Genomic DNA, 9,050 nt, shown 5'->3' with positions numbered 1-9,050 from the left:
CTTTCTTCCTCACATCTCGGGAGCTCAGAATTCCATGTTCCACTGAATTCTAAAAGTAAATTTAGGTTGGTGAATTATGTAGTTAGTCAGTATCCAGAAATATATAAATAATAAATGCATATATATAAAGAAATAAATATAGCTATAAATGGAGAGAGAGAGAGAGAGAGAGAGAGAGAGAGAGAGTCCGTACAATTTGTTATCGTAGTGAAGTGGTGGAATTATCAGATTCCCTTCTCCAAATCCGTTTCAGTTCCTTCCCTTCCTCTCCCCTCCCCAGACGTCTTCCCTTCCTCTGCACAGTTCCTACCTCCTTGCTCCACTCCCTCTTCACCTTCCCTCCCCCTCTCACTCCATACCCTTTGTTCAGGCTTCGTATGTGTGTGTGTGTGTGTGTGTGTGTGTGTGTGTGTGTGTGTGTGTGTGTGTGTGTGTGTTATGTTAGGAGCTGCTACATGTGTATAAGCTGAGGGTAGCTGATTGTACTGTATATCTGTATCTACCTACCTACCTACCCCTCGAACTATCTAACCATTTATCTGTGTGTGTGTGTGTGTGTGTGTGTGTGTGTGTGTGTGTGTGTGTGTGTGCCTATCCGTATCGACCCTTAGCTGTCTCGTGCAGGCCGCCCCAGATGCCAAACTGACCTGCACAGCGACACCGAATTAATTTGAGACGTTTAGTACAATTCCCAAGACTTAACTGATGAAATATTATGTATGTGAATTGGATTTATGTATACGTATGGATATGTGTATGTATGTGTATGTGTATGTATATTTATGTACATGCATGTGAAATAGATAGATGATTTATGTATATAGTACATGAATTGGATATCTGATTTCTTTATATGTATGTTACTTGGCTAGATGATTTATGTATATATATGTGAATTGTATTGATGATTTATGGACGGACAGCGTTACAGAGGGACTTCTTCTCGCGGTGGCATCAATATAACCAGTCGGCTTTGTTGCCCTGTTATATAAATACCCCTCACCTCCCTCCCAATTCCCTGAAAGGAGGATGTGGGGCTACAGCAATAACTGAAACTGGATTTCTGAAACTGAAATTTTCTGTGTGTTTGTACTGCACTATGAATTGGAATTAATCGAAGTTGTTTGTTATAAAAGGTTTTCCTTAGTAAGATCTCTTTTGTTTAACAAGACTGACAGGTATATCTTTGCAGAGTAGGATTTTCAAAGGGTTGAATATATGGTCTGAGCTGATACTGAAGTGATTTTGATGATGAATATAATTTTGAAGTGTGGTGAATTATGGAAAGAGATGATACGGAACTGATTTTCAAGATTAAGGGAATTTGAAATAGGTTTGTTAAAACATTATGTTTGTCGATTACATAGGGATAATTAGGGCAGATAATCACTATGGGTTTGTAATTTAGAAACAAAAAGACCTGTGACTTCAGCCTGTCCTCCGATATTTAATCCATTCGATAAGATACATTGGAAAAGTCAGCGATCCATGCTTTCCCGTGTCAGTCTTTTCCTGCAGATGGCAAGTTTCCAGCCACAGGGTCCCTCTCCACTACTGGGGTCGCTTCCTAAGCATGGTGTTCGTTTTCTGAGAGGACTAAAGGTTGGCATTATTTAAGTTTACTTTGCAGTAACTACAGAGGCTTTAATGACGAGAGACGAACTAAATATAAACTGCACTGATACATTCTGGAAATCTGCGTTCACATACTTGCACGGGTCAGCCTCTTTCACCAGATGACATGATTCCAAGCCACACGGTGTCTCTGCTGCATTCCGGTTGAGTTACTCTTCAGTACGATTACTTTTATTATTATTATTGTTATTTGTATTATTATTATTATTATTATTATTATTATTATTATTATTATTGTTGTCATTATTATTGTTATTATTATCATTATTATTATTATTATTATTATTATTATTATTATCATCATTATTATTATTATTATTATCTTTATTGTTATCGCTATTCTTATCATTATCATTGTCATCATTATTATTATTATTATTATTATTATTATCATTGTTCTGCTGTTGCTGCTGCTGTTGCTAATACTATTACTACTGCTACTGCTACTGGTACTACTGCTACTACTACTACTACTACTACTACTGCTACTACTATTATTAAGTTTTGCCATATATATGACGAAGCTTATTGTTCTGGTAAGTATTAATATATATTTTTTGCACTTATTTTTATTCTAGATCTTGTTGTTATGCAGGAGGGTACCCTAAGGTAACCCAAGTACTGGTGCCAAATATAAATGACGACCTAGTCTTAGATCATATACTACTTTTTTGTTTTTGTTTTTTTGCAAAAATTGCATATTTGAAATTGAAATATCTCAGAATCTTATTGAGATACAACTATTTGGTTGACAATCTAATGATAAAAAAAAGTTTGCTGAGAAAATTGGCTGAATATTTTGCCATTTAGCCTAGTGGAAAGTACCGAATTCAAATTTGGTCACTGTTCTCTAGGAAACATATTTTAGAGAGAACCACAAAATCACAAAACCACAAAAGCTCCCCTCACCCCAATCGCTGTTATCTAAGGAGGAATGAGAAACATGGAAAGCAGAACACAATGTTGCTAGAAGAATGTCGGGGAACTTTTGTTCATGACTATACAATTCATGTCACATACTGCTCCCAGTTTTATGGTGTCATTTTTCTGCCGTAGATGACAACGACGGCGACGATGACGAAGACGACGACGACGATGATGATGATGATGATGATGATGATGATGACGACAGCTTCTATTTTTTGTTTGCATCCTCACACAACCCCGCTTGATGCATGTATGGATGCATGTAAGTATGTATGTGTGTAAATGAATACCAGCGTGCGTATCTGTATGAGCGAGTATGTTAATTTGTCTGAGTGTGTGTATTGTTGTGTCTGTGTGATTGTACATGTTTGTATGTATGTATGTATGTATGAATGAATGTACGCTATATATTTGCATGATGCATATATGTATAAACCAGAGCACGTAGCCCACAATACCAAGGGAGATGGGTGGATATGATTAGGGATGGAGGAGGGGGAGGGTGTAGAGAGATTAGGGTGGAAGGGGGAATGGTTAGAGTTGTAAGAGGGGATATTGACAGAGGTAGAGGAGTTAGGTGATGAGGGAGGGGGGGAGGGGGTAGAAGGAGGCGTAATACACACCCACCCACCCCGCCTGCCCCCACCCACTGCTGCCAATGTCGCTGCAACCAACCAGCTGGAAGGACAACTGTTTGATCATAATTGCTTTGCTGTCGTGTGTGTGTGTGTGTGTGTGTGTGTGTGTGTGTGTGTGTGTGTGAGATCACGTACCCTGTAACTGTGAGTCTGTTGAACTGTCCTTGTGTGTGTGTGAGGGGTGCGTGGGGTTGGAAGCAAGGTGAAGGAGAGACAATATCAGTTTATGTTGATGGAAACGATATAATCAGTACCGCCTGATACACACACACACACACACACACACACACACACACACACACACACACACACACACACACACACACACACACACACACACACATTGAACATTTATTTAATTACAGAGTTTGCTTATATTTATTTGTAATCATAAAATCATACGCACATTGAATATTAACCCCCAGGAAGTGACGAACAAAAGTTAGTATTATGTAGCCAGAAGACGAAGAGGAGGCCGAAGACGCAAGAGAAATAATGTTAAGCTAAAATATATGAGAGAGGCTTTGCATAGGTCTGGGGTTATGACAGTGTAAGGGGACGATGACAGGCGTGGCCCTATTTGTGTTAATTAGCCGGTGTGAGAATGATATTTGGGTTAATGAATGGAGAAGTTCTGTGTATCTAGAGAGAGAGAGAGAGAGAGAGAGAGAGGATAATCTCTGAAGTCCCGATTATTTACCTTTATATCCTGCAACACGACATTATAAGATTATTACAGGGGGTATACAGACGGATGTTTGGTAGTTGTGTACTGGCATGTGTGTGTGTGTGTGTGTGTGTGTGTGTGTGTGTGTGTGTGTGTGCGTGTGTGTGTGTGTGTGTGTGTGTGTGTGTGTGTGTGTAATAGAGGTGTGTATGAAAAGAAATATGGTTTCATATCAGGTGTACAATAAGTGTATTTGGAGACAGGTGGTGGAGCTGGCAGGTGTGGGCAAGTGTATGGCGAGGGAACCCTGAATGGTGTACTAATAACCTAATTAGAGGTTTGTATGGAAGGGGAAGGGGGAAAGGATGGGAAGGGAAGGGATGGAGGAGAGGAAAAAGGGAAGGAAAGGAAGAGGAAAGGGAATTGAAAGGCCGAAGGAAGGGAAATGGGGAAGAGAAGAAAAGGAAAAGGAGGGAATAGAGAAGGAAAAGAAGGGAAGAAAGGGAAGAGGAAGGGGAAAAGAAAGGAGAAGGGAAGGTAAGCGGAAGGGAAGGGAAGGGGAGTGGGAAGGAAGATGGAGAAACAGCAGAAAGCAGAAGGTAAGGAAACGAATTAAGGGAGAGGTAATGGGACGGAAAGAGAAGGAGCGAAACAGAAAGGAAAGGAAGGATTGAAAAAAATGACTGATTATGAAGATATTCAAAGTAATAGGATGAAAGGAATGAAAGATAAAAGAGAAGAAAAGAATGATGGCAGAAGCAAAAGGAAATGTAGGGGTATGACAGAAAAGGGAAGTAAAGTGAAAGGAAGATACGGATAGAACGTTGCTGGGATGATGAAAGAGATAAAGAGGAATGATATGGAAGGACAGGAGAGGTGAAAACGCTATTAAGAAGAAAAAAAAGGGATAAGGTAAGATGGGAAAGAGACGGGAACAGTGGTGGGATGAAAAGGAACAGAGATGGAGGGAAATGGGAAGGAATAAAAGGATGGAATATGGGAAGAATTAAAAGGATGGAAAATGACCGATTACGAGCTAGACAAGAAGAGGAAGAGTAGGAAGAAGAAACTAAAGGAAAGGGGGCTAAGCAAAGGAGAAGAGAATTTATTCCAAGAAAGGAAGAGAAGGGGGAGAGTTGAACTCCTACATATCGAGTACTCTGTCCTATGGGGAATGAAATCATCTGGTAGTAGATAGAAGGTAATATTTAAAAGTTTGAGGATTGAAGGAGGTAGGTGATACTTTTTAACTACGTCATTCCGAAGGGAGTCTAAATTGAAAGAAATTATTTGGAGTTAAATATATTAAAAATAAAAACATTTTCAGGCTGAAAATGTTAAGGAAATGGGAAAAGAAGGGAGAGGTAAAAGAGGGGAAAATAAACAGACATCCTATAGCTGAAAAGGATAGGGAAAGGGTTTGGAAAGGGAAGGGAAAAGTAAACAGAAGGGAAAATTTATGATAGGAAAGGCGTGGGATGAAACATGTATATTTATTAAGCTTTACCTTACCCCAGTTTATAGTCCTTTTGCTGCTTCTTTCATGTAGCTCAGTGGCAGAAAAAGACAGTGTTGTAGTTCTACATCCTTTCTATATTTCTGTGTAGTTAGCACCTCATTCTAGAGTTAATCTATTGCTACAAATCAGCATTCAAAATGGAGAGACAAAAATTTCGGGCCAAGTATAAAAAAAAAAAAAGTGTATCATCACAGCAGGCAATCAAGTGGAGTAACAAGCCAACACGTCCTCATTATTATGCTCATCAGGGGCCGACAAAGGAGACTGACCGGCCTGGTAATATTAATATGTTGGGACTCACTTGTGTGATGAGCTGCACCACACACACACCTGTCCTCACTGCCACATTGTACACAAGGCTTGATTGTTCACAGTGGCTGTTTGTTCAGTGTCAGATTGTTCCGTTAGACTGTGCGGTGGGAATTTGTTCAGGGTATCAGTCTGTTCAATGTCAGATTGTTCCATGTTAGACTCATCAGTGTTAGATTGTTCTGAGTGTCATATTATCCCTTGTGTCAAATTGTTCAGTGTCGGATTGTCCATAGTGTTACATTGTCCAGAGAGTCAGACTGTTCAGAGTGTCAGATAATTCAGTGTCGAATTGTTCTTGACAGATTTTGCGACCTTTATGAAAATAATATTAGAGCAAAATGTACATCTTTCCTGTCACTTTTTCTTACTCTTCTTTCCTTTTCAGGTGGGTTGACATTGAGTTACAAGCCAAATGGTTTCCAGTAAGCCAGAAAGCCATTTACAGCGCTGGTGTTCCCTACGTGTCGACATGTGGGCCGGAGGAGGGTTAGTGTCCCTCCCCGTTTAACAACTAACTCAAAAACAAATGGCCACCATTAACGGGATTATGGCGTCTGCCTATAGACATATAGATGAATAATTACATGTTTATTCTGTACCACAAAATCGAATAAGTTAATTCAGTAAAATATATCTTGCTGTGGTACTTAGGGAAACAGGTAGGACAGTAGCAGCGGTGTCCACATTGTTGACTGGACGCGTCAGTGCATCAAACCTACTCAAATGTATGCAGTAAAAAAAAAAATTGTAAAATAACCCAGTCCAAATCAGTGGAAACCTGGTAGTCTAACCGAACTTACCTAACCTAACCAGACTGATGTAATGTAACTTAACCTAACCTAACCTATCCTAATCTAATAATCCTAACCCATCTAATCTAACTGACCTAACTTAACCTAATTTTTAAAACCTAACCTAACATAATCTAACTTAACCAAACCCCCATGATATAAACCACCTAATCTAACCTAATCTAACTTTATCGAACACCCAGACACTCCATGATACTTACCACCTAATTTAACATAATCTACTCTAACCAAATTTAATCTATCTTACCCACACCCCGCATGATGTTAACCACCTAGGATTGCAACTGAGACTCACCTTAAAAGCCCCCAGTATCTACCAGGCCAAAATTCCGTCTCAGTTCCAACCAAACCTGTCCTAATCTAACCTAACCAACATGATCCAGTATTTCAGTAAGGGCCTTAAATATAGCACCAAAAGTAAGAAGTATGCTAGAAGAGTTAGGCAGCAAGTTCAGCTCTAGGTGATAACATGGTTGGCGAGAAGGGAAGTTGCTTGTGATAGAGGTAAATATGATCCATTTACTCTAACTTGGTCTAAAATTACCACTTAGATGAACATTAGAACATGATATTAGTCACGAGGCATTGCTATGGAGGGGATGTAGAGGCATAGAATTGTCATTTTCTATCACTGAGCTACATGAAAAAAAAAAAAAATGCGAAATTTCGAAAATCTGGGTCAAGTTAAATTAAGAAGGATATACTCTTGATGCATATCAGATGTAAAATGTTAAAAATGCCCCGTAGCTTGGGTAAAATACCATTACCAGGTAAACTGTGAAAGGCCCATTTCAGTAGGAAAATTTGTGTGTGTGTGTGTGAGAGAGAGAGAGAGAGAGAGAGAGAGACTTATAGTCAAGTCTACACATTGCTTGTTTACTTTCTCCACGGTCGAATAAAGAACACGGGTGCTGGCTCACTCCTCAGGGCCGCTACCTGTATGTGTGTGTTAGTGTGTGTGTGTGTGTGTGTGAGAGAGAGAGAGAGAGAGAGAGAGAGAGAGAGAGAGAGAATTCTCACTTCACTCGACTCGTTTTACCTTTCCTGGATTAAACACACACACACACACACACACACACACACACACACACACACACACACACACACACACACATATCTATCTATCTATCTATCTACACTCGTGTGTATATATATATATATATATATATATATATATATATATATATATATATATATATATATATATATATATATGGAGCCTCTGTGGTACAGTGGTAAAGTGTGCATTTTCGTACACTGAAGAACGAGGGTTCGCGCCCCGCAAGGGTAATAAACTTTGGAAGCGTTCTTCTGACCACGTACTGCACTGGCGGACATAAGGGGTGGTGTTGTTGAACCAGTGTCTCTTACTATAAAGTATACTTGCACCCAGTCAGCTTCGCGGGCCGATTACACTTGGTTCACAGACTACACACACATCCAAAGCCACCCTAACACTATAATACACTTACAAGCACTTCTCTCTCTCTCTCTCTCTCTCTCTCTCTATATATATATATATATATATATGTATAGGTAGATATAGTGTGTGTGTACCAGTGTATGTATGTATGTACTAGTGCTTGTCTGTAAAAATTTGCTGGACTAATAGCCGTTCCATAACGAAATGTTTGCAAATACTATTATCTTGGTTTCCATATCGTTACTGAGCCCTCAGTGACCAATTCTGACCAAAAATCGAAAAAGTAGTTTTCGCATAATTACCCGTGTCGCGATTTCCGACAATTTCGCGCCATTCCATCGTGTGCGATCGCCATATTTTTTTTTTCTCTGACACTCCCTAGACTTACCCCGACCTAGTGCAAAAAATAATTAGGTCGATATCTATGACTGTTCTCAAGAAGGAAACGAACAAAAGCACAGACGGGCACAAACACACACAGCTTTACTTTAATGTTTAGATGTTTATCAAATTATGTTTCAAACTATCGGTCTAACACTTAGTATATATCTATTTTCCTTTGACCATCTTTGCCGGTAAGTCCATCTATCTTTCTTTTCACTGTTGTTAGTTTTAGCTTGCTACTTATCTATCTGTCTGTTGCCAGAGACCGTCCTAGCAGTAAAAAAGATGAGAACAGGATCTCTAACTTACTGATTTCATGAAGTTTCTCCTAAATTGGATGAAATTGCCTGGTGTAGCAAAATCAGTATGATGAACGACTCTGTGTTGAAATGGTTGGCTCAACATCCACACCTCTGTTCCACCCGAGGATGGGGTGAAGGTTGGGTCAAGAAAGAAACTTGATAGTATGGAGAAACTGGATAAAGTCTGCCAAGCTGAATGGGCCACGCTGTCATTCATTCACTATTCAAGTTCCCGGAATCCTAAACCCACTTTACAAGCAGAAACTATAATACATCTTCCTAACTCTGAGAAATCTCCCTTTAGCGAATTCACCCCCAAGGGCCGCTATGGTCACCTTTAGCTGAATCGTGTTCAAGGGGGGAAGAGGGAGGGGGAGGCCGAGGATGAGATGGAGGGATGAGATGGAGAGGTATATGAGAGAAGGGGGTGT

This window comes from Coenobita brevimanus, chromosome 39 (genome assembly GCF_032717465.1).
Source record: "Coenobita brevimanus isolate Jiangsu-jjx chromosome 39, ASM3271746v2, whole genome shotgun sequence".
NCBI lineage: Eukaryota > Metazoa > Arthropoda > Malacostraca > Decapoda > Coenobitidae > Coenobita > Coenobita brevimanus.
The sequence above is the reverse complement of the archived record's forward strand: the minus strand, read 5'-3'. Positions refer to the sequence as shown.